Source organism: Capsicum annuum, chromosome 9, assembly GCF_002878395.1.
Source record: "Capsicum annuum cultivar UCD-10X-F1 chromosome 9, UCD10Xv1.1, whole genome shotgun sequence".
Lineage (NCBI taxonomy): Eukaryota > Viridiplantae > Streptophyta > Magnoliopsida > Solanales > Solanaceae > Capsicum > Capsicum annuum.
Genome location: NC_061119.1, coordinates 144,293,581 through 144,321,460, shown reverse-complemented (window position 1 = coordinate 144,321,460; position 27,880 = coordinate 144,293,581). Strand labels below are relative to the sequence as shown.

General features: G+C 32.6%; 1 pseudogene; it reads left to right on the top strand.

The window, feature by feature from the left end:
* The window catches only part of LOC107841337, a 37,398-nt pseudogene extending 14,412 nt beyond the window's left edge, over positions 1 to 22,986 (top strand).
* Positions 22,987 to 27,880: the final 4,894 nt, after the last annotated feature.

The following is a 27,880-nucleotide window of genomic DNA, read 5'->3' as shown; positions in this document are numbered from 1 at the left end:
ATATATATATATATATATATATATATATATATAATATTTTTATGAATGACTATTAAATTTATGCGCTAAAAAATCTTTTTTTTTATAAAAAAGTTTAAATCATCAATCAAAATATATATGTCACTAATCATTATAATTACATTAATAGATAAATAGTTGATCACAAATGATACTATTTGTTTGATAAAATAACTCTTAATTGAAAAATATATTACTCGTTGATTGAGTAATGACTATATTACTATTAAAAGATTGTTGAATACAAATGTTGCATTGTGAAATATAGATGGATCATTCATTAATTGTTCATGAAATTGTATATCTTCAGTGAGTATTCTCCATATATCTTGGTTGGTAAGTTATTTTTTTTAAAGAAATTCCTACGTTGTGCAATATTAATTGTTTAAATTTTAAAAAAATATATATATTAAATAAAGAGAATAATACATAAAAATCATCATAAATTAGAATGGCGTAGTGAGTTGTAGTGAAAAAGAATGGTGTTTTAGGGATATTTCATAAATTAGAACGGTGTAGTGAGTTGTAGTGAAAAAGAATGGTGTTTTAGGGCTATACGAGGGTAATTTGGAATAAAGAAAAATTATAAGGGATAAAAATATCTTTTTATTGGTCAACTTATAATGATTTATAAGCAAAAAAAAAAAAGAAATGGGTTACTTATAGCTTTTGACTTTTTCTTTTTTGCAAATTTTAACTTTTAAAAGTAAATTTTAAAATTGTCAAACACTCAAAAAAAAAATAAAAAAATGACTTAAAAGTCATAGTCATGTTGATCAATTTTTAAGTTCTTCCAAACACCCACTTAAAAGTATGACTTTTGGTATATTCTCGACACTAATCAATTTTGGTAGAATCAATTCCATCTAGTTGGGCATGTTTTATGTTGGTCAATACTGGTTCATCCAAAGGCAAGGCGCTGTATTTTTGGGTTCGAAATCGAAAGAGCATCGTGCGAAAGTTTAAAATTTGTAAATCATAGAGTTAATAAATCAGACGATAAAGAAAAAATATACTAAAAAATATATTATTAATATGATTTGATTAAATGATCTACGTATGAAAAATTAAATTAAAAAATATAAAATCTACTGAAAGAAAATTTCTCTCTAAACAAATTCTTTAAACGACTACATTGTGAACCTTATGGTGTTAAGGTATGAGAAGATAGATCCTTTATTTATAATGTTTCAAAAAATTTTCTCACCAAAATCTTTTCTATCTAAGAAAGAGATTTTTCAAATATGAAGAAGTTTTAGATATTTTTTTAGAAAAATAAAAGTAATTATGTATTATTTTTATTTTTGTTTTAAGAAAAATAAAACTTAAATTTGGTAAGAAGATTGGGACAAAAATTTTAATAAATTTTTCTTTTTGGCTTGATTTTTTTTTATAGAATTTGATCCACCTAGCTTCTTCGCGTGCATAATTTTTGTCACATAATTTTCATCACTGCTGCTTGCATGGTTAAAAATGAGATTTAAAATATTATGATTAAAGTAGAATTAAAAATTAATATTTTATTTTTATTTTTAAAGAAATGCAGCAACCGGATTGTTGGAATATGCTTAAAACGTCTTCTCCACATATAGCTAAATAAAATCGTCATTATTGTCAAACTGGTAATAGATTGATTTTGAAATCGCTTTGAACTAGTTTAATCTCATCTCACCACATCATTAGACTTTTGAACCATAAGCTCTAATACTACTTCATTTTACTTTTGAATCATAAGTTTTGATACTACTTGGTGGGTTCGAAATCGAGAGCACGTTATGCGAAAGTTTAAAATTTGTAAATTATCGAGCCGATAAATCAGATGATAAAGAAAAACATACTAAAAAATATATTATTAATATGAATTGGTCAAACGATCTACAGATGAAAAACTATATTTAAAACATAAAATCTATTCGGAGAAAACTTTTTTCTAAACAAAATTCTTTAAACTTTACATTGTAAATGCTATTGCGTTAAGATATGAGAAGAGGGGTCTTCTATTTATTAAGTCCCTAAACCTTTCTAAGAAAGAGGTTAGCCAATTATGGAAAAGTTTTATATTTTTTGCTTTTGAGAAAAGTAAAAGTAATTATAATATTATTTTTATTTTTTTCTAAGAAAAGTAAAATTTAAATTTGGTAAGAAAATTAGGGCAAAAATTCAATATATATTTGTACATCTAAATCTTACCTTACTTCCTCATTTCAAAGATATTTGTCCATCTATTAAAATAAATATTTACTAATACTTCTCCGATTGAGAGATAATTCTTGAACACTTCTTCGATCGGGAGATAATTCATCCATTTTTAGCTATTTTATCTTTGATTATTGATTACAATTATTATCCAATTGAATTAATTATGTTTGTAATATATTTTTCTAAAGTATTAAATTAATTATATGAGAAAATAGTCTAAAACACCCGAGCCTTTATTTGAAATTTTAATTACACGCTCAATCTTCACGGAGTTCTATATGAAGGGGTCTTATATAAAGGAGTCCTATCACCCCCTGAACATTTTGAAAATGAAATTATTTGCTCCCTAATGCTGAGATAGGAAAAAAAAGAGTGGAGTTTACTCTCTATGAGAGAGTGAGGACCAAAAAAAATATTAAAACTCATTTTAAATATTTATTTTCTCTCACACACACTTTATATAATAATATTTTTATTTTTTATTTTCTATCTTCTTCATCAACATAACTCAATTTCACCACCACTCCTATCCCATCGTCATTATTGCCACCGCCAACCACTATCTCCATTGTATTCGATACCACATGTTCATTCTTCTTAATCTTCCTCTATTTTTCACTCTATATAAATCTTTCACCCTTTTTGCTTCTCCATTGCCCATTTCTTCCAAAATCTTGCCCAAATTTCAAGAATCAAGAATCACACATAAAAATTAAGAATTTTCAAGACAACATTGCATTCCCCACTTCAATTCAAGTCAAACCACCTCTAATTCAAGTAGTTGGTCTCATTTCATTTATCACTACCACACCACCACATTAGTCGCCACTAATCCTACTTTTATTTTTTTTTCTTCATCACAAATCGTAGTACCATTTAGTAATTCACTTCAATCGATTCTATACGATGAGACAGATTTGGTTTGAGAATGGGACTATTACTATCCGATGACGGCATAAAACACAAAATTATTCATATTGAACTTGTTGCTTCTACATTTCTCTCTTACCATTGGACTTGATTAAAAAATGTTATATTTTGTTGGGTGAGAAGATGAAAAATTCAATTTCAGAAGAAAAAATATGTTTTTTTTTTGGGGGGGGGGGGAGGGGGTTGGAGAAGTGAAAATGATTGAAGGTAAGGACAAAGAATTAAAAAATAAATAATTTTTTAGTGTCAAATGCGCGTCGATTTCATTGATTAGTATGGGTATGATTATTACTTTTTAAGGATGTAATAATTTTATTTTTAAAATGTTCAGGAGGTGATAAGATCCTCGTGAAGTTTAAGTGTGTATTTGAAATTTCGGGTAAAGATTGAGGGTGTTTTAAACTATTTTCTCTAATTATATTTAAAAGTTGATAGGGTAAAATTACTCCATCACTGGCCACTTCCTTCGTTCACTTTTACAATAAGTGAAAAGAATGATCTATATTTTTTTAATCTCTTTTAAAAAGAATGACCGCCTCTTTTTGATAATATTTTAATTTAAATTTTTCACGTGGCATCTTTCAGATCACAAGATTAAATTAAAGAATATTTTGATAAAATTGACATAATTTTAATTTAGGATTACAAGATTTAAATTTTTTATTTATTTTTTGAAATTCGTGTCAAGTCAAAACTGATTATTCCTTTTAACTCGAGACGACTAATCCTATTAAGAATAATAATTTTTAAAATAATTATTTTATCATAATATCTATTAATTGATTCTTATTAATTGATAGTTATTATTATATCTTAAAGAGAGAAGTATGCATTATCCCCCTGAATTTGTCGAGTTTTATTCATGGTATACCTAAACTTTGACTTGTCCTAAGTATCCCCCGAACTTGTTGTTTTAGTAAAGCCGCGAGGCTGTTTTTTGCTGACTGTTCGGTGCGTGTATATCACTTGCATACACGTGGAAAAAAGTACTAATGTGACTGTCCATGTTGATAAATACCATCTACTTTCCTTATATTTATCCTATATTATAAAATAACTCACTTCTACCCTTAATTATTCAATTTCTCTCTAAAAAAATTATATTTTTCAGTTTTCCTCTACTCCAAAATAGTGAAAGGTTGAATTTTCGTCGATCAAGTAAGCTATTATCTAAAAATTTATATTTTTTGGTGTGCATTAAAAATATGAAATTATTTTTCCGATTAGTATTTCGATTAGGATTTGAAGAGACTCACATATACAAATACATTTCTTATTATAATTAACGGAGTTAGAAATTGCAATTTAAATTAGGGGTAAGCTTAAATACGTTTTACATAAGCAGTTAGGTTCTGAGGAACCTCCACTCTAGCAGACTAATTAGAGTAAATAATTATTATCATGGTGTAGGGAGAGGAACCTTGAACTGGGTGCGTAAGGGCAAGAGGAACAGCTTCAATATTCGGCCAGGGGATATTATCAGAGTTCATGCTGGAACTACTGCTTACTTGATCAACAGGGAAAATAATGAAAATCTTTTCATACCCAAGCTTCTCCGCCCCATCTCCACCCCTGGCCAGTTTGAGGTAATTCTCCCAATTGAACCCTAATTATAAATATTACTGAGTGCTTAAAAAGTCCTGATTTGATTCTTCAGCTAGAGGCAGTAACACTAAAAAGGTATTACTTAGCGGCAATTAGTTAATGGCAATTAATTGCCTCTGAACTATGTTTTAGAGACAATTCTCAGAAATAATTATATTTTAACACTCTTGGTAAATGTCCATGAAGCTCTTTGTAAATGCCTGTTTGTAAATGTCCTAAAGTCTGTCGATATTGGATCCAAAAATATTAACAATTACTAATGCCGCTAAAAGCTTCAGGACTCTTTCTTAAAATGCATATTTATTGTTTCTAAAAACCTTTATCGTTGTAGTGTAAATAACATCTTTGTTCTTTGATGCAGCAATTTTTTGGGCTAGGGGGCCGAGAAAACCCAGAATCGTTTTACAGCGCCTTTAGCTCTGAAGTACTTGAAGCCGCTCTCGATGTAAGCTTTCCATTCAGATATATACTCCCGTTGAGTCGATTTATGTAGCATTCCTGTTGAACATCAATTTTGAATTAAATTGAATTAGATTAATTTAATATTTTAAAAACTATAAGAAATGTATCATGCGTTCCAATTTTCTCATATATGATAGATAGAATTAGATTAATTTAATATTTTAAAAACTATATGGAAGTATCATATGTTGCAATTTTCTCATATATGATAGATAAGATTAGATTAGTTTAATATTTTAAAGACTATATGAAAAGTATGAGAAGTTGCAATTTTCTCATATATGATGAAAAAAAATACAAATTCAATTTAAAATGTTCGATCAATATTTATGCAATTTGCATTTGAAAAATAAGGAGTGTGACATTGATCCAAAAATTTATACAATTTGAATTTTGAAAATGAGGTGTGACATTGATCCATGCAAATGGATTAGTTTAGTTTAGGATAGGACTATATATACTTATACAATCAGTAAAATTTTTGCATTTTCGACTATTTATTACTTATTCAATAATATTTGTTCAAACAGACTAGGAAAGATAGATTGCAGAGGCTGTTTGGGCAGCAGAGGGAGAGAGTGATTATAAGAGCTTCTGAAGAGCAAATCAGGGTTATGAGTCGGCACGAAGAAGGTGGTATTTGGCCTTTTGGTGGAGAATCAAAGGGCTCAATCAACATTTTCTGGCAACGGCCTTCGCAATCCAACCAGTATGGGAAATTCTATGAAGTAGATGAGAGCAACTACGGTCAGCTAGCGGACCTTGATATTCCCTCTCTTTCAGTAATATCTCTGAGGTTTGCAAATTAACTGTAGTGGATTTAATTGTTTTAGATGTGTGCTATCCTTCTTTCATGTATTCCTACTGTCCTAATTACGTACGAAATTTGAGAAATGATGAGGTTGAGAAACTCGTCTTTAAATCAAATAAACCAGTAAGGGGAGCAACTAGATTATTCATAAAGTTTATGGTTCTAAATAGATTAGTAATAATTTTTCCTAGGTTTCTAGCTAATGCATGTTTTATTGGGTTAGTTTTGGTTTTCACAGGTTAAAAGCAGGCGCGACTCGAGCACTTAGCTGGCCTAAAACAAAAATTGAACTGAATTTTAAATTTTAAGAAAAAATAAATATTTATTTTCTTATGAAGTCTATTTTTAGATATTTTGAGATACAGAGTTGTTAATATTTTTTCATAGTCAATTTCTTCCGATAATTTTTTTGTGATTATAACTAATGCATTTAATTTTTCTTGTTACATAATACTTTAATGTTTAAATACATCAAACTTCTAATAATTCTTTACTTTTATATAAGAAGTTTATTTTTTCTACGAATAGTACTAAATAATTCTTTTTATATAAAAAATTATAATCTATTATTGTGAAAAAATGAGGCCCTCAAATTTGGGGGCCTAAGGCGGTTGCTTATGTACAGCCGGCCCTGGTTAAAAGTTGTGCGCAACAATCTTTGATTCTTTTGACAGTTGCTTTATGGAGATTAAAACTATTCCATATAGATGGTTGATTACCTCTTGGCGTGCAAGCTGACAATTCTTCGTTTGCTTATTCGATTTGTGTACACAGGGTGGCATGTCAGGTCCAATTTACAGCTCAAGGCAACAAAGATAGCAATGGTGGTGGATGGTGAAGGTTACTTCGAGATGGCATGCCCCCACTTGTCTTCTAAATCAGGTACCCAACGCCAAGGAAGTGAAGAAAGGGAACTTGAGCATTGGCTCGGGTTACCGAAAGGTGCGTTCAAAGTTGAGACGTGGGACGGTACTGGTCATCCCTGCTGGTCATCCATTCGTCATCATAGCGTCAAACAACAAAAACTTGAACAACAAAAACTTGCAAGTCGTTAGCTTCAACGTGAACGCCCGCGGCAACGAAATTGTCCCCCTTGCAGGTGATTTTATGTATAAGAGTTCAACTCGGTACGATACAAATATAAATGTTCGAGTAACTTGGGGGTTTGGGCCACATGTGACAAAAGAGTTTTAAAATGAGGTGTAGGTGACACAAGTCTTAATAATTGAGTAGAGATGACAATTACTTCATTATGGTTTTAAAACAATTACTTCATTATGACTTAATTAAATTAATCAATATTATGATAGGTCATGACTTTTCAGCTTGAAGCTTAGCTTTATAATTATTAAAATAATTAGTTCTTTCCAGCAACCGTTTATTTTTTACACTGAGTTGCACAACAGATTATATATCTATTGCATCAGATAAATCATCTATTACAATAGATATATCATCCGTTGCAACAAACAGTTCAACTGTTGCATTAGATAATATATCTGTTGCAACATATAATATATATATATCTTTTTTTAAAAAAATTATCTTCATGACATCCAAATTTTCTGACTTTTTAATTATATAAATTAATAAAGAAGATTGAAAAATAAGAATATTTCTGGTGAGTTTTTTATGGTTTAAATTGTGTTTATCATTTATTTCCTTATTCTTTTATGTGAAAATAAATAACTTAATTAAATCAAGCTGGTGGTGACTTAATCTTTCCGTTTCTTTAATAACCATTTTTATTAATTGAGTTATGGCAACAGATTGTATATTTGTTGCATCAGATAACCCATTTGTTTCAACAGATATACCATTTGTTGCTATAAATCGACCATCTGTTTAAGGAGTTTTTTTGATTTCTTCTAACTGATTCATAAGTCGCAACAGATGAGGAATTTGATGCATCAGAAGCGTTTTTTGTTTTTTGTTTGTTTGTTGAATGTGTTTAGACAAAAGTCACAGTCACGACTATTCATTAATTTTTTTCTTAAAAATCATATCATCATATATATATCTTAATTAAATTAATCCAATGTTGTGACTTTTTTAAACTAAATAATCTTTCTTTTACAATTATAATATCATTTAGTTCCTTATTATTTATTAACGAACCATTTTTGGGAGAATTTCTCATCATGACCGCATCTCTAACTCCAACCGCTGACATGTTTTGAATAGGGAATAAATAGAATTATAATTAAATATTGAATAATAATTAGAAATTCAAAATCGACCAAACCAAACCAAACATATACATGGATTTTTTTGAATCCCTTATAGGTAGATCGGATATAAAAAAAAGAAATACATACGCTAAAAGAAAGAAAAAACATAACCTAATTATTATTATTATTATTATTACTACTACTACTACTATTATTATTGTCAACCTGACAATTTTCATCCGACAGCAGCAGGGCCCTCCTCAGCCTTGCTCAGAAGTCGGCCAAATCCTTCTGGAGTTCATCAAAATGCCTTTGAAATTCCTGCAAGGACTTGATGTGAACCTTCTTGTATGAATCTGGATCTGACATATTAGTATTGTAAGTATAGTAGAATGAACGAGAGTGAGTGAGGAGGCCGAAGATACCTATTTATAAAATGATTAAGAATTGGAATGGACTGGACTTAGTCAAATAAAAAGCCATGACTGTTCATATCCCTTAAAAGAAAAAATTACACAAATCCCATATTTAAGACACCATATTACACAATATCCCTTAATGTTTTAAAAAATTACATAAAATCCCGGATTCATATTTACTAGTGATACATATGCTATATATATTACAATTCGAAATTCTGGGATAAAATATAATTAGCAAACTATCCGGGATTTAATGCAATATTGCTGAAACTATCCGAGATTTATGTGTTGTGTGTGTTACTTAAATAATACTGGTGACTTTATTAATAAGTAAATTAGAAAAAAAATGGATCTAAATACAACATTTTATCTTTTTGTTGTATTTCTGAAAAATAAAGATTGGTAATCTGTTGCAAAATATATTCCACCTGTCAGATAACTTACAACATATGTATAATCTGTTACAACAGATGGATATATCAGTTTGCTTTTCCTTTAGCTGTGGCGTCTGTTGCAACTTGCTAGTCATCTGTTTATTCAATTTCATCGAGAGCAATCGATTTTTCTAAACACTTCTTGGCCAAATTCAATTTTTGCTCTTGGATTGCTTCTCTTTTTTTTTTTCTTTGCATCCTTCAACCAAACTAAATTTTTGCTATTGGATTGAGGGAAAAAATTGAATTTGGAGGCCAGCTTGAAGGATGCAAAGAAAAAAAGAGAAGCAGTCCAAGAGCAAAAATTGAGTTTGGCCAAGAAGTGTTTAGAAAAATCTATTGCTCTTGATGAAATTGAATAAACAGATGATTAGCAAGTTGCAACAGACGCCACAGCTGATGGAAAATCAAGCTGATATATATCTGTTGCAACAGATTGTCCATATGTTGTAAGTTATTTGACAGATGGACTATATTTTGCAACAGATTACCAATCTGTTTCTTTCAAAAATACAACAAAAAGATAAAAGGTTGTATTTAGATCCATTTTTTTAATTTACATATTAATAAAGTCACCAGTTTTATTTAAGTAGCACACTACACACAACACATAAATCCCGAATAGTTTGCGTCAGATGTGGAGTCTGTTGCGTCAGATATGGAGTCTGATGCAACAGATATGAAGTCTGTTGGAATACATAGCAGCCTTGCTGGTGGTTTGATTTGTTCCATCAGTTGCTCCGTCTGTTGCAACATCAACAATAGCATAAACTACAAACAACAAATAAAAAACATCAAGAACAAAGAAAACAATAATATTTGTTCCAACAACATCATCAACTATAAAGAAGCATACATCCTGTTTTCCAACACCATTAACAACAAGGGACGGACCCATATGGATTCCTCCGGGTGCACGATCATAGACTGAACTCGTATCGAACTTTATATATGTATGTGGAAATGAAAAAAACGTATATAATCTAATCAGTGAGCACCAATAGTAAGAGTTGTTTGGTTAGCCTAGTTGTTGTTTATGGGTGGTTAAGGCTATTTATTTCTTTTGGTCTTGAGTTCAATTCCTACTCAGCACATATTTTTTAAATTTTGGTAACCAACTTTTCTCTTCTTATTCACTTTAAACTTTTTATTTTTTTCTCCCTTAATCCTTGTGTTGATTGTTCGGACTCCACTATTTTTAAGCTAAGAAGCACCCACCGTCTAAACCACACCACACCACAAGTTCCAACAATGCCAAACCCACCAACACCACCACACCACAAGTTCCAATAATGCCAGCCCCACCAACAACATCAATAACAGCATCAATAACAAAGAAACAAACAAAATACATAAAAAATGATACTGCCAACAAGGCTTTTAAACTTCTCCCAACAACTGACTTTTTTTCGCATCTTATAATAAAAATTCTCGGTATGTTTATTCAACAATTAAAAGTTCCTTCAAATTTTTTAAATAAATATGATATGGGAAAATGGTAATTAAATAAATAAAAATATATAAATAAAGTTGCAAGAAGAAGACGAGAATGAAAGAGCAATAGTGAATCATATCATACAATGTCAAAAGGGGGTCAAAACAGCAATTTTAGTCGAGGAATATAAGATATGAATATCGATCGGTTTAGATTCGAACGAAAATTTTTTAGAAAGAGGAGAGAAAAAAAAGGATGTGATAACCCTAAAGAGGATAGAAAGAAAAAAGATGAGAGAGAGATTTAGGGCTGAAGGAGAGGGCGGAGTGATAAGATAATTGTAATTTCTAGATGTACTACCCTTAATAGTAAATGACTAAACAAAGTGTATTTATTCAAATTTATATTTATAAAGAATAATTAATAAGGCTAATTTGGTAGTAAAATAAACCCCTAATTAATATTTTCTTGATGAGAGTGCCAAGTCAATATGAAAAGGAAGAAGTATTAGGGATTTCAATATTCATTAATTAATAATCACTAATAATTTGAGGGGCACAAGGAAGAAAATGGGTGCCATTGAAAAGACAGGACAAGACTACTCAATGAGATTTTTGAGTTATCTAAGAAACATTTTTTACCGCCTTTGGTAGTACTACTACTTTATCTACTCGGACAGTAGCTTACTTTAAAATTAAAAGAAAACAAAAATATTTTCAAACAGATATGTCATCTGTTGTGACAGCTTTAGATATCTATTTGAGAAATCCCAACAGCTCAGTCATCTATGAAAATAGATGGAAATGTTATTTGATAACTAAATCAGAAACGCCATCTGTTACAACAGATATCAATATTTGTTTGAAAATTTTCAACACCCCAGTCATTCATCATAACAAATGCAAATGTCTATTTGATAATTAAATAAAAAATGTCATCTGTTGCAACAGATATTGTTATCTATTTGAAATTCTCCAACAACTCAGTTGTTTGTTGCAACGGATTTCATTGTAATTGATTTAGGATGAACTAGGGATGAAAGAATGAGCTCCTCATTAACTTAATGTTAAGATTAATAATAATACCTATATTGATCTAAGTGGAACGAGGGATGAATGAATGAGCTCACCGGGTCAATTATAAATCCAATTAAGTCGTTGCATTTGTATGGTGTTAGTATTGCGTTCATCCCAACCCGAGTCGTCGATCGATCACTCTGAGTTGAAATATGTTCTCATTAACTTAATGTTAAGATTAATAATAGTACCTACATTAATTTAGGTGAAATTAGGGATGGATGAATGAGTACAAAGGGTCAACTACAACTTCAATTGAGTTTTTTGGTAATTGCATGATGAGACGGTACTGCATTCCTCCCGACAAGATTCATCGATCGATCACTCTGATATGAACCGATTATTACTACCTCGTATATTCAAATAATACCTTAATTTAATAATCTAGGACTAGGGGTGAGTTCTCATAGGGTCAGCAACAACTTCAATTGAGTCTTTTGGCAAATGCATGATGAGACGGGACTGTGTTCCTCCCGACAAGAGTCGTCGATCGATCACTCTAAGCCAAACCAATTCTTACTACCTCATATGTCCAACTAATGCCTTAATTGATTAATCTAGGACTAGGAGTGAGTTCTCATAATATCAACTACAATAGATGACAACGCCTATTTGATAATTTACAACAGATAGGTAATCTATTGCAACATATGACTCAATCTATTTGATAATTTACAATAGATGGGTAATCTGTTGTAACAGTTGACTTAATCTGTTGATAGTTTATAATAGATATGTAATATGTTATAACAGATTACATAATCTGTTTAATTTGATCCAACAGAAAAGACATCTGTTGCAACAGGTTGAGCATTTATTTATATATAATTCAATTGAGTTCATATGTTAGAATAATACCTTAATTGAATATGAGTTCTCATAGGGTCAACTACAACTTCAATTGAGTCTTTTGTCAATTGCATGATGAAATGGTACTGCGTTCCTCCTGAACAGAGTCGGCGATCGATCACTCTGAGCCGTACCAATTCTTACTACCTCATATGTTAGACTAATACCTTAATTGATTAATCTAGGACTAGGTTACTAATACCTTGATTTAATAACCTGGTACTAGGGGTGAATTCTCATAGGGTAAACAATCGATTAATCTAGGACTAGGGGTGAGTTCTTATAGGGTCAGCCACAACAGATGGTAGCACCTATTTGATAATTTAAAACATATGGGTAGTTTGTTATGATATATGACAATCCATTTGATAATTTACAACAGATGGGTAATCTGTCGCAACAGATGACTTAATCTGTTTGATAATTTACACCAGATTCATAATCTATTGTTACCTAATCTGATTGATAATTTACAACAGATGAGAAATCTGACGCAACATGTTGAACATTTATTTTTTACAATTTCAATTGAGTTCATATGTTAGACTCCTAAATTGATTAATCTAGGACCAGAGGTGAGTTTTCATAGGGTCACCTCCTAGAGTACTCGGTCAACTACAACTTCAATTATTTTTATATGATTTTAAAAATTACGCATATATTTTATGATTTTAAAAATAATTAAGATTATTTCGGACCAAATTAACATTTTCAAAACTACTTGTCATTCTTTTCCAAAATACAAATCAACCCATATAAAATATTTCATCATTTCAAATCTTGAGGTCTGGCTCTTTCTCTCTCATTCTCACTCAACAATATAGTATAGACAACAACTACTCAACAAATTTGCTCAACCCTCCACAACAGATTGCTTTTCTTCTCATTTCCAACACAGGTGTTATTTTTGACATCATTCTTGCTTGTATCAGTCATTTTCTTTGTCTTCATAGGCAACAGAGTTCGAGAAGAGCTCTATATTTGTTTTTGTTTTTCTAAAAAATAAGGACTTTTAAGTTAATGATGAAAAATAAAACTTTTAGCTGTATTATCTTCGAGAATGGGTTTACAATTTTGAGTTTTAATGGTACAATCGTAGGAAGAACTCGAGAAATCCCTAGTTTCCATGCAGTGTTTCATTAACTGTCATAGTATAGTTGGATGGTGTTTGTGGTGGTGGTGGTGGTGGTGGTGATGGTGGTGTTTGTGATCGTCATGGTGGCACCGGTGGTGGCATTGGTTGGTGGTGTTTATGTTGGTGTCGGTATTCGTGGTGTTTGTTTGTTTATTAGCATTGGTTGGTGGTGTTTGTGGTGGTGGCTGTTGGTATGTCGGTATTCGTGGTGTTTGTAATGTATTTTTTAAAATCTATGCATACATCAACTGTAATGTAATTTTTATTTTTCTTTGTCTGTAGATAAAACATGTCTCCCAAAAGAAAAGAAAGTGAAAGTGGATCAACGTCTGACCACTAAAAAAAAGGCTACAGTACAGAGGGATTTGGAGGAGCTTCCTGAACAATCTCAGTTAGGGAAAAGTGAAGCTAAGGAGAGATGTGAAAACAATGTTGAGGGAGGTGGACAAGGGTCCGTAGATGGTGATGAAGAAAATGAAAGTGAGAAAGAGGAGGAATTGGAGAGTCAGAAAGAGAAAGAGGACCACATTATACGACTTTTCTTGGGCTTTCATGGTAAAATTAATCACTAATTTTACTCATCCATTAATTTATATTGAATATAGTTATTATGATTTTTTTTGCTTGCTTCTTATTTACACTTTTTAGGATTGGGCATTTGAAGCCATTCCCCCCCTCCGAAAGTAGTTAATAGATTACCCGAATGAGGTTTCTCATCCAAGGATGTTTAGGTGGTTGGCTCCAAAGAGCAACACCAATATTAAGGAGGTTGATCTCTTTAACCCTCCGGATGATGCAGTACGTTTTCTTCAAGTAAAATAATTCTACTCAAAGATAAGAAAGATATTGAACAAATGTTATATCTAGTGCATGAGATGTTATATCTGATGCACCAGATGGGACATCTGTTGCGACGGGGTATATCTTACATCAGATTACCCATCTGTGGCTTTGGTTCTCTGAACTTGACTCCTAAAAGGTTAACCATCTCATGCAAATTATTCAATAGATGTTTAATCTGATAACATATCGTTCATCTGTTGCGACGTATAGATCATCTGCTGTATAACAGATTACCCGTCTTGTGTAGCTGTTGCAACAGATGATTGATATTTTGCATCAGATTATCCATGTGTTGCTCTGTTTCTATGAACCAGACTCAAACGAATTTTAACTATATACTGCAAACTATGCAACAGATGGGTCTTTTTTTTTTTAAAATGTAACCTAACGATAAAAAATATTATATTATATGATTTAAATGCATCTGTCTTTTTTTTCATTTTTATAGGTTGTACATCCATGGATCGTGCCTACTGTGGAGGAGTCGGTGATGACTTCTTATATTACTCTTGATCATGTTGATACTATTGTAGACCCAACGGTGGAGTTAATAAAGAAGGAATTGGCTAGAGCAACAGCCATAAGAAGAGCAGTTACGCAAGGTCAGCCTAATGTTGAGGCTCTTCATGACCAACCTTTTACTAAGGCAGATCTGGGTGCTTCTTCTGGTGGAGTTGTTGGTGTTGGTGGCAGGCATGCTGATGCTGTTACCAAAGAATAAATATGTTTGAAAATACCTCTTTTCGCCCTTACACAGGTCCCTCTCACCCCTCTTTATCCTCGTGTTCTCGTTGCGAATGCGATGAGTGCAAGGACAGACAGGATAAACTCTTTAAAAAAGTAGAGGCTATCTCTAAAGCTATCGAGCAATTCAAATCCAAGAGGTGTGTCATACCATCCAAGAAGGTGAGGGAGCCACACACTCCTACAACGTTAGTTAGGAGAAAGAAAAGAGCAATTAGAGACGTACTCTCCTCTCAAAATTCAAAAGAAATTGCAATTACTCCCTCTCCAAAAGCTGTTGAAGTTTAGGGGCCAGTCAAGAAGGTGGACATATACACAGAACTTGGCGCTGAAGAGAAGAGGGATCTAAAATAGGCCAAGAATGCCAAGCCAGGCACACCAAATTACCCCAGGCCTCCCTTTCCACCTAAGATTTCTAGACTATGATTGATATGCATATGCCATACGAGGACAAGGAAAGTTTACTTTTCCTAACCTATCCCTTCTAATCTATCCCATGAAGAAGAAGCTACGCAATAGATTTCACATCTGTTGCAACAGCTGGGTATGCTGGTGCAACTGGTTGTAAATAGATGGTGCTATTGCCTATCTTGTTGAGGGAGAGTAAACTGATGAATCATTTGCCAAAGGAAGTGTTGATGAAGAAATTATGGGATTTTGAAGGTCGAAATAGGGGAATAATCCTTCCAAAAAATGATGTCACTAAAGCAAGCGGCTCACATACTCTTGCACACATTGAATGTTTGCTGACCGGCACAGAAATGGCTGAGCCAACAGCTTTTTTATGCGACAATGCTATGGCAAACCTGCAAGAGGTCTGGGATTATGGGGTACTAATTGGATGCTTGAAGCCTGTGTATATAGAAGAGCCTATGAAATAGATATTTTTAATTTCAAGTCACCCTTCACTTTATTACATATACATGTAGTGACAATAATTTTTTTCTGATGAAAGTTGAGTTTTTTTATAATGCAATAGATTAGATTGTCAATCTGTTGCAATAGTGGGAAAACCTGTTTAAATAATCTAATAATCTAAGTCTAATTTGTTGCAACAGTGGGAAGACCTGTTTGATAATTTCTATGAATAATCTAATAATCTAAGTCTAATCTGTTGCAACTGTCGGAAGACCTGTTTGATAATTTCCACAGATGACCTAAATTTTACAGCATATGCCTAAATCTTTTTGATATTTTCCAACAGTTATGCTTGAATATCCATGTGCTCGTCGATAACAAACCAGTAGCAAATACACACACCACCATGAAAATTTCAGCAATAGGCTTCAATATCCATGTGCCCAACAACACCAAACTAGTAGCAATAATGACAATAATGTAGTATCTTCTTGTTAGATTTTGTTTCTCTTCAGAAGCCTTGACTTTGTTCAACAAACTCTAGTAACAATTTGATTGTGAAGGGTGTCGTTCTTCATACCAATCAAAGTAATCGCATCCACCTAATTTCTATAAAAAAGAGAACACAATTACAAAATAATTATAAGTCAATAATTAATCAATTAATAAAATAAAAAAAATATTACCTTCGAAATCTTACAAGTAAAAAACCTACGACTTGGATTTTTTTGAGTCCAATAAGTCTTTAACAGAGCTTCATGACCGCACTTACAATATTAAAAATCTTTATCACAAAAAATAGTGGAAGATGTACTCGACATTGTCAAGGTCAATTGGAAAAAATAAAAGTAATAGTTTGAAGAATTTGGATAGATAAAACAAGATGACGATGAAGAAGAAGATTTGGAAATTTAGGGTTAAATTTTAGGAGGAAGATGAATATATAAGACAATGGGGGGAAAAAATGACTGTTGGGGGCCAAGTGATGGCAAGTCAGCGAAATGTGCTTGGACTGACACTAACACATTTGATGCCTATTTTATTTTATGTCTTTAAAATGAACATGTCTACTTGATGCCTATTTTATTTTAGGTGTTTAAATTGAACACCGTTGATGGGTTGCGCCTTTTTTATTTCAATTCAATTTAACCTTTTTAAACCTAGTGATAATTTTTTACGTCCAACAAAAGTTGAATTTTTATAATGCAACAGATTCTCCATCCGTTGTAACAGTTATCCTACTTGTTCTGACATATAGTGTATTTGTTGCAATAGGTTGGTCATCTATTGCATTATCTCGATATTTTTATCTAAAGTTCATCTGTTGCAACAGTGAGAACACATGTTTGATAAATTCCAACAGATAACCTACCTGTTGTAACATATGTATAAATTTGTTCGGTTATTCCAATAGATGTGTCGTCTGTTGTAACAGATAAAGTCCATCTGTTGTAACATATGTCAAAATCTATTTTTTTTAATAGATATGTCATCTGTTGCATTATCTTGATATTTTTATCTAAAGTCTATCTGTTGCAACAGTGGAAAGACCTGTTTGATAAATTCTAATAGATCAACGACCTGTTACAACATATGTCTAATTCTGTTTAAATTTTTCAATAGATGTATCGTCTGTTGCAACATATATATTATCTGTTGCAATATTTGAATCTAGTATTCCTTTTCAATTAATAAGTTCAAATCTAAGAAATAAATAAAATTCATAGACAAAATAAAATAAATTGAAGCCTTCATAAATTAGCTGAAATAAGTCAACGAATAAATGAAATGTAAAAGAATTGTTATAGGTACAGATCTCAACAAATACATCAACAACAATTTAAGTATACTGCCAAGGATTGCTTTGACAGGCTCAAGCTATAAAGATCTACTCAGTATAGACAAGTTATTCTTTATCCGGTGCTATGGAATTTGACTTTGCTCGTCGTGGATCTTCATTATCGCTTGCGTACGGTTTCTGCGCTTTCTATTCTACGTATTTCCATAAAAAGAGTAGCATATTATCAATGCTATTCAGCGTAACTTCTTGTACATCCACTTGGAAATCCAGAATTGGTCAATGCTAATCACAGAGATACAATAAAATAAAAAAGGATAACTCATCTCTTCTAGCAAATCAAACAGTTCTTCTTCCCATTTTAAATTATCCCAAATATATTATATTTATGTTGCAACAATAAATCAACTATTGGGATAAATTTATACATGAGGAAGACCCTGTGTGATAATTTCCAATAGATGAACCATCTGTTGCAATATATGAATCATCTGTTGAGCAGATAGGTCATCTGTTGGTACAAATAAAAACTGTACGAAGAGCTATTTGATTTGCTAAAATAGAAGAGACATATGTTGCACCAGATAAAGTATCTGGTGCAACAGGTTAGTCAATTGTTGCAACAGATGTATATATCTTTTTGATAATTTTCAGCAGATGTGTTATCTGTTGAAACAGATATGTGTCTGTTTGTTTTTTCAGTTGGAAGACATATAATATATTCACCTTCTTCACCTTGTGTTGCTCTTCTTTGGACATTGTATGTTGCTCAGTGCAACACACAGACAGAGGAGTTGCAATTTTGCTTTTTTGGATGCCTGATAATGCCCTGAAAATCACTCTCCTTCTCCTCTTAGCCCTAATCTCTAATGGAGCGGATGAAAATAAAATCCTCTTTGATGGAATGAGACCCCTCTTAGATGTCAATTTCTTTATAGAAGCAGTTAATGCATTAATAACATTAATCACTACATTATGTTTCGCCCTACAGTCTAGACATTTGCATACAGAACATTCGCTGGGAGAGGTAAAATCTGTATAACTAGTATGATCATACTCATAATGGTTTGCTTTAAATACTGTAAGAGGAGCATCATCATCACCAACAGCAGCACCACTACCACCACCAACAGCTCCATCAACAACAACAAGCCCACCCTCCAAAATTGTTTTTCTTGTAATGGCTGTTGCTCCAAACAATTTCATTTTTATTCTGTCGATGACCTTAGGGTCCGATAAAGTTTGCACAGACCGTAAAGTAAGAAAAAATGGCATATTCAACTCTCGATTGGTCGGAACTAGCGACGGATTCACATTCTAATATAAATTATTACATATATTAGAGTGATGATTAGATCATTAAAAAAAATATTAATTAAAAGAAAAAATTAATTATAATTATACTTATTGCATCCTTTGGGGGGTTGAAGAGATAAGAAATTTTGCATTTTTATGAGTTTTGGCCGACAACCATCTCAAGATTCTTGGACAGGAAACTCTTTCCTAGTAGTTCACTTGATTTCTCAAATAAGGAATGACTTCAAACGCCCAAAATTATAAAATGACGCCAAGAAATAAAAACCATTATTGAGCAAAAAATTGAATGATATCATAATAGAAGAAAGAAACATTTACCATGAAAGCCCATGAGAAGCCATATAATTTGACTGTATTTAGCGCTAACGGAGTCAACAAATATTTGACAGTCATTTTAAAGCTTTCATACCCCCATGGATAGCTGTTAAATGCCTCAAGATCCTTGGAGAGCTTTATTAAACCGAGGCTTATGTTGTTGTTAACGTCTCTCACCCAAAGAATATTATGTACAAACCAAACCAAGCACAATGACTGCTTGTGCTTCTTTGAAAGTCCTTTACCTTTCAACGCTTCTATCATATTTTTGTTTTTGAAGCTTGGACCAACAATGGACACCAGGTCATCACGATCACACGACTTGCCTTTGCTTTTTTTGGGTGTGCGGGGTACTTTTTTTGGGTTAGAATAGGTATAACTTGAGAAGGTGGATAACATTTTAGTCCAGTAACTATGACAAACTCCTTCCAACCAAAACAAATAGGCATGCCATAGTAATTATCCATACCTCATCCATCTTATCTTTGTTTTCATACATAAACCTACGCTTGAGAAGTTTATATACCATTTTCATTTGGAAACGAGCATTGTTGTCCTCCGACAAATCAAGATATTTCCCAAAGTAGCTGTCCTTGAAATAAGCATCTAATTTTTGTTCTCGAAGTATTTTTCTGAAGGCGTCAAAAGATTTTCCCATGACTGACTTAACCACGAAATCATCTGTTAAATCTGCGGTACCATCGCACTGCATTCTCACAGGATAACGATCAATGCTGAAGGCTTTGACCAACTCTTTAGTGGAAGGGCTATTAGCATCTGCATCATCTCTTTTGAAACATTCCTCCTCCCCATGTTCATCATATTCTGCTTACGCTTGAGAAAATGCTTGTAAAGCAAGCTCATAGAGTGGTGGATGTAGCCTAACTGCTTCACTTGTTCCTTTACTTAGACTTGATTCGGTTTCTGTTCTTTTGGAAACCATATTATCTAAAATTAATAGGAACATAAAATAATATATTATTGTTGATTAATGCATCGTTAAAAAGGATAACAGTAAATCAAACAAGCAAAATAGTAAAATAACAGTTGCAACAGATCATCGATCTGTTACACCAGGTAGTATATCTGTTGTAGCATATAACCAAACTGTTACAGCGAATGAGTAATCTGTTGCAATAATACAAAACATACCACTCATCTTTTAAGAAAGATGAATGGTCTGTTCAACAGATCACACAACTGTTGTGACATCATCTGTTGCAATATATAAGTGATCTATTGGATCAATTAAATAATCCGTAGCAACGGCTGAGTAATCTGTTGCGACAATAAAAAATATATCACTCATCTATTGAGAAAGATGAATGGTCTGTGCAATAGGTCACACATCTGTTACAACACATGGGTGATCTATTGGAACAGTTATCAACGATTAATATTATTTAGATTTCTTCCAACATAGGGTCATCTATCACGGTAGATGAATGATCAGTTGAAAAAATCAAGTCTTGGAATTTTCCTGTAGGAAGTGTTGGTAGGATTTTATCCAACAGGAGGTTCATCTGTTGCATCAGATCATTAATCTGATGGTTCTTCCATTGCACCAGATGATTAATTAGTTGCATCAGATTTTTTATCCGAAGCTTAATCTGTTACAACATATGGTAAAGCTGTTGCATTAGATTATTAATCTGTTGCATCAGAATTGTAATCTGATGGTTCCTCTGGTGCATTAGATGGTTGATCTGTTGTATCATATAATGAAACTGTTGCATCAGATGGTTAATATGTTGCACCAGATGGGTAATCTGTCGGAGAAAACAGTAGCATGATTTTGTTAAACAAAAAATAGCAATTTCACCATTTTTACCAAGAACAAAAACTGAACAAATCAAACCAAATAGTCCTTTTGTTTTTATAAACACAAACAATAAAAATCAAACTTCAAAAAAATTCAACAAACAATAAAATATCATAATTCACTTCGAAAAGAGAAGAGAAGAGAAGAAATACCAGAAATTAGGGTTTTATTCAGACCGCATTTTAAATTAGTGCAACAAATATTGAAATTGTTAACCAATACTATAAGATAAGTTGGCTCAAGTTCCTCATTTTCTTCAAAACTAAAAAGGCCATAAATTTTTACCTGTGAAAGAAGAAAAGGATCGATGAAGAATTCGAAGCTGTTGTGGCCGAAGAGCAAGGCTGTCACGTCGATTGAAGTCGAAAAGGAACTAGAATCCTAACTATTTGTAATCGGATATTGAAGTCACCAAGGATTGAAATAACAAATTTACAGAATAGTTGGTTGGGAGAGAGTTGAGAGAAGCTGTCGAGAGAGGGATGAGAGACAGGTTGATTGAATTGAAGAGGGGAACTCGAAGCCCAACTATTTATCGTCGGGGGTTAAAGGGAGAAATTTTGCAGAACTGTTGGTTGGAAGAGAGTTGAGAGAAGCTGTCGAGAGAGAGAGGAAAGTGGTTGATTTGGATTGAAGAGAGTGTGGGTTGGGTTGATTTGTATTTTTAAAAAGATTAGAAAGTTTTGAAAATATTAATCAAGTCCACAATTAACTTGATTAAATTTTCTAATAATGTTTGACCCTTTCTGTTGGTCAATGTCACCAAACCTTCATTCAAGACTTAAAAGAAACCTATTCTTCAATTTTCTCGAGTAACTTGTGGTAACAAATAATTTTTGAAATATTTTTGTTAGCTTAGCAAGAATTTTTGTTTAACTTACAGCCCATTTGGATAGGGATTAAAATATGGTCTAATTAACTTTTAATCTTTTTTTTAACCTTTTTAGGTACTTGGTAAAATTATAAAGTTCTTAAGAAAAACTAAAAACTGATTAAAAAAGAAGTGAGAAACTGGGTACCTTAATTTTTTTACTTTTTAGATTAATTTTTTTTAAGTTTGATCAAAATATTTATCTTTTTATCTCTTATATTTTTCTCCAATTTCAAAAATACCCTGAAATTATTTCCCTTAAATATATAGTTTTTTTTCTCTCTTTGCCATTTTTCTTCGTCTCTTTCCTTCAATTTCCTTTTTATCTTTCTTCTTTATTTTCAATGAATCATCATATATCAATGGTTTGTTAAAATTTTTTATTTTAGAAATAAAAATTATAAATAATCACCTTATTTATGATGTTAACAACTTTAAGGATATTTAAGTCATTCTAACAATAAAAAAGTGTTTAATGACACTTGTTTACCAACCATATCAACAATTTTTTTTAAGTTTCAGCACTTCTATCCAAACACTTATCTTTTTATTTTATAAGTATTTATTTTAAGCTTTTAATCACTTAAGCTAAAAAACTATTTTTTTTAATCATATCCAAATGAGCTCTTAATACTCCATTAGTTATCATTGCTTCATCAAAGCTTGTCTTTCAAGTTACCCAAAATGTAATTTACTGAAATTACATTGCTATTTTGTTAGGGAGGAACAATGTGATAAGTCGACTGGAGAGGGAAGCAATGGAGTTGGGATTTGGGCTACTAGAAGAGAAGTGGAGCAAATATTCCGAAGCCAGCAGGAGTTCTTCTTTCAGGGGACTGGTGGTCGACAGACCGGCCGAGCCGATGCATGAATGGCGGACTGTGGCTGATCCGCCTTCAATGCGGGTTCATGTTGGCTAAAAGAGATGAAGAAAACAATGTTGTAGTTTTTGCACTAGTCATGTTGCTATTACTACCTATCCTGTAAATGGCTGAATAAGTGAGTGATTATAAAATGTAAAGTTCGTACTGGCTTACAGGGGTGCCGCTAATAAGACTTACCAACTTTTATGAGGAAATTGTAGTTGGGTTGAAATATGAGATGTGAAATTATGGAAACAAAAGCTCTTAATACGAATAAAAGCAGTTTTGATGTGTTTGCTGTGTTTATGCTCGGTTCTCATTTGATGTCTCAACATTACCTGTATATTGTTTTGAAATTTAAAAAGTGTTTTTTACTCTTTTGAAATGTTCCATTAGTCACCGTAATGACTTGGGAACAAGATCTTTTGAAAAGATGTCCTGTAAAAACATCAGCTAAAATTAAGCAGTAAGTGAAATCATTATGGACATTTTCCTCAGAATTTTTCAAGGAGCTACAAATGAGCAAAAAGAGAGTGAAACCAGTTGTTTATTACTCCCTTCGTTCCAAATTATTTGTCCTAAATTTTCTAATTTGATTTCTCATTTTACATGTCTTTTTTTATTAATCAAGAAGAGAATTTTTTTTCTATGTTTTGTTCTTTGCATTAATCATTTTCTCTTCAAATTAAAATGTAAACATCATTTAATAGGGATACTATGGTAAACTAGCCATGTTATTAATTATTTTTCTTAATCAAGGTGTCATTAATTTGGAACGAATAATTTGAAATGGAAGAAGTAATTTTTTTAATGGCTCAGCTTGATAAGATTGGGAACTTTTTTAGCCCCATTGTCACTCTGACTTTATTGTCACTCATCTTGAATAATTTTTTTTTGGATATTTTTTCCAGCGGATTTATAATAAATTTACCAAAGTCATTTAATACTCAACTAGTATTAAAATGCGAAGGTGAAGAAATCGACTGGTTGTCCTCCTTATTTAGGACCTGGTCTCAAACAGACGTATATAGAAAGAAACTTAACAATGTAAGACAAAAAATAAATAACTAAGAAACACAATAATATTTATGTGGAAACTAATTGCTCAAGGAAAAAAAAATCACAACCCGCCTTGAGTATTTCCAAAGCTTCACTAATATTCAAGCAACCTTGAATACAAATTCCAAGACATCAAGGATTAGAAATCCTAATCCTTCTTCTCCTAGTAATAGCTCTATTACAAAAAGAAATGTGCAATAATTCTACTGCACCAAGACCCAGCTAACTCTAACTGAATCTTAACAGTGCAAGACGTAAAATAAATAACTAATAAACACAACAATATTTACGTGGAAACTTCTTTCTCAAGGGAGAAAAATCACGACCTGCCTTCAGGATTTTCAAAACTCCACCAATATTCAAGAAACCTTGAATACAGACTCCATGACATCAAGAATTAAGACTCCTAATCCTTTTTCTCCTAGTAATAGCTCTATTACAAAGAGAAATATGCAATAATTCTACTGCACCAAAACCCAACTAACTCTAACTGAATCAACACGATAACTCTAGATTCAATATCACCTAACTCTAGATGACAATACTAAATTCAAGAACTAGAACAAGACATATACTAATAATTAACAACAACAGTAGGCAATGTTTGTAATCACAAGACAAAGAATCAAATACAACAAAAACATGAAACATAACTTGTGAGCGAGCAGGTCCCTAGTTGCGAGTGAGGCTTTAATTCAAGAGCTTCAAAGGAATTTTTGTTGTGAGAATATGGAAGCTTGGTTTTCTTGTTGTTGAAGATGAGCAATATATATGAGACAAGAAAACGTAGGGAGAGTCTCATTGACTGAAATAAAATACGCAACAACTTTCTCACTAACTTTTGTACTTTTGTACAGCTGACCATGACAACAATGTAAATGCGGTCAATCAGGTCCCTAAGTAGTTACAATTTTGTCATCACATAATCTTCAGAAACCAAGTCCCAAAAGAGAATTTGACATTCATCAAAACTAAGGACTTAACAATTTTCCCCCATTTGATGATGAGAAGCAATACTCACCTTCAAGCATTCATAATCTATTCCCCCTATCACTAACACCATCTCTGCACATTCCCTCAGTCCGTTAGCACCTGAGATTACCTCTGAGTAAAGATTCCCCCATTCATGAGTTACACACTACACGACACATACTACACCCCATCTTCTCTTTTTCGGCATCATTAAAGTGAAAAACCAGTAAACCACATATAGACAAACACACATGTTATGACCATTGAGGCTACACTAACATGAGCAAGAAAAATGAGAAAAAGTAAGAGAGATAATAGCACAAAGTAGATACATTCATTAATTGAGGAGGATAATATCATATAATATTAAAAAAATAGTATTAGCATAAAAATAGTAGTGCCATCATATTAGGAATCAACAAAAACTTAGGAAAACGAGACTAAATAGGGCTTAAGATTAAGGAACAAGTTGGAGAGAGTCTAAGGGAAGGACTAGAAAGAGGTTGGGACAATTGAGAAGGAGCATAGTCATTCGCTCACTTTTTGTAGCATGAGCCTTCAAGAGTTATTGTGTCAAGTCCTCGATCTTTGCAGTCAATACCTCAAATTTTGCCACCAACTTCTTCACTTTCTCATGCAGTTTTGCATTCTCAGTACTTAGCTTTGCTAGTGAACTTGTTCCCTTAGAACTTTCTGTCACAATACCTACTTTCAATGCAGATATTTCTGCATCCTTACGCGCCACCAGAACTACCATTGCATCCAGTTCCTCTCTCAACCCAGTTTGAATATCAATTAGATCAGCAACAATGAATTTTTACTTCCCTCCTTCTCTTCTAAGACAGTACTCGTTATCTTTCAAGGTGGGAATAAGGTAGGAATATTGAACACTTACTTGACTGAACCAACCTTTCTTGGGCCACACTCAATATTAAAGTACAAAAGATCTTGTTCATCTAAAACCCATAGGGCAACCCTTGTTTTCTATCTTTTGCGGTCATTACTGTGTTCATGTGTTCAATAACAATTGCTAGAAGATTCACCTTTTGAAACTTCGACAAGGCCTTTATTAGGAATAGGTTGGGACCTGTTACTGTATTCTTTTTTTTAAGCGAGTAAGGAGTACCCTGTTCACCAACTCGAAAAGGAGTTGATATTCTTTTTTCAAGGCCTTTTTTCACATTCTTTATGCTCATATCACCAAGCTTACAACAAATATTTAGAATTTTTATAGAGCCTTTTTCGTTCCTTAGGGACACAAGTACAAACCATCAGCGAAGAAAGTTAGATTGTGGTAGAACATTTTAACTTTTTCTTCGTGCAAAGAGGGATCTGGTAACTCAAATAGGTGTTTCCAACTTTGAAATATAACTCAATCCACCAACTCACCAATTCTAGGCATACCAGAACAATAGGGTCAAAAACTCTTCCCAAGAGGTTTTGAGGATCTTTTGTCTCTCTTCTCTTGACTACACCTTCTCCTTTTCTTTGGAAGTAGAAAATTTTCTTTAGGGACCAGTTCCTTTTTCAGAAACCTAAGGTCTCTTGAGGTCTTAACAGACTTAGAACTGGGACCTGGTCCATTGATGCTAGGTTTAATAATCCTTTTCCTCTTATCCGTGCTCGTGGGCACAGATTTCTTGATCATAACTCCTTTTGATTTCCCTTTATTAGAAGAAACAACAACCTTTACTTTTACCTTGGCTCTAGATGCGACCATACTTCTTTCAATATTGGAATTACCATCAACATCCTCAAATTCATTATTATCCTCAGGCATGCTTTCAAAATGAATATGAAAATCACTATTACTGCAATCATCAAAGTCACTCTCATTCTTCTCATCTGATTTCTCAACTATCACCACCTTTTCAACTGAAGGTTCAACCACAACTATTCTCTTCTTATTTAGTATCCTCTTTTATCCATAATTATTCTTATTTTGCTCCAAAGCCTTCTTCATTAAGTTACTTGGACTCAACCAGGTCCTTGGAGGTTTTACAGTGCCAGATGAAGCTTTGATGGAGGAGAAAAATCCTTTTTTAGATAGCTTCAATGATAAGGGTTGATTATCTTTACTATCAGAACTACCCTTTTTCATCCATAAGACCACCAGGCAAGTTAAGCATAAGGGAAACACTAAGTTAGCATCCTCAACACTCTTAGAAGGATTATTTTTCCTTCTTATGAAAAGTATGACTGAATTTTTGACCTACTTGGGTTATTCAGGAGTACTAGGGTCCTTAGTAGGTTCTTTACTAAGGGTAGTGAGACCTTGAACCCTAATCTCTTCACTCATTTCCTGAATATTTAAAGAAGTTTCCTTAGAGATTGGCTAATCCCCATCAGATATGTTTTCATCAATAGAAGCACTCCCATACTTACTGGGTGACTCATCCTTATCGAAAGATGGAACCTTAAAAGAGGAGTCTAAAACTAACTTAGAGGGAATTGGTTGATTTGGGACTGAAGGGATGTCTTTAGAGACTTTGTGTTTGGAAGGGTTGATTTTGGGGTCTTCTTCAGTGACTTGGTCTTTGGAATAATCAATTTTGGGGTCAGGAATCGATGGTGTATCTTTGTCAGTTTTCTCTAAGGAGGACACATCAAATACATCCATCTTTTTATGAGTATTAAATTCTCTGGCAGTTTTGGAAAGTGAGAGAAGAGAAAACTTTGTAAGGGCAAATAGGTTTAGAGATTCAGTATCAGAAGAAGGGGATAGAGGATCAATAGGTTGCAAAGGAGAAGGCTCTTCATGAGAAGGAAACGATATTGGAGTTTTCGAAATGAAGAAATTTGAGTTTTTAAAGATATTCAGTGTTTAAATCCGAGTGATGATTGGGAAACCATTTAGGAACTAATGTGCTA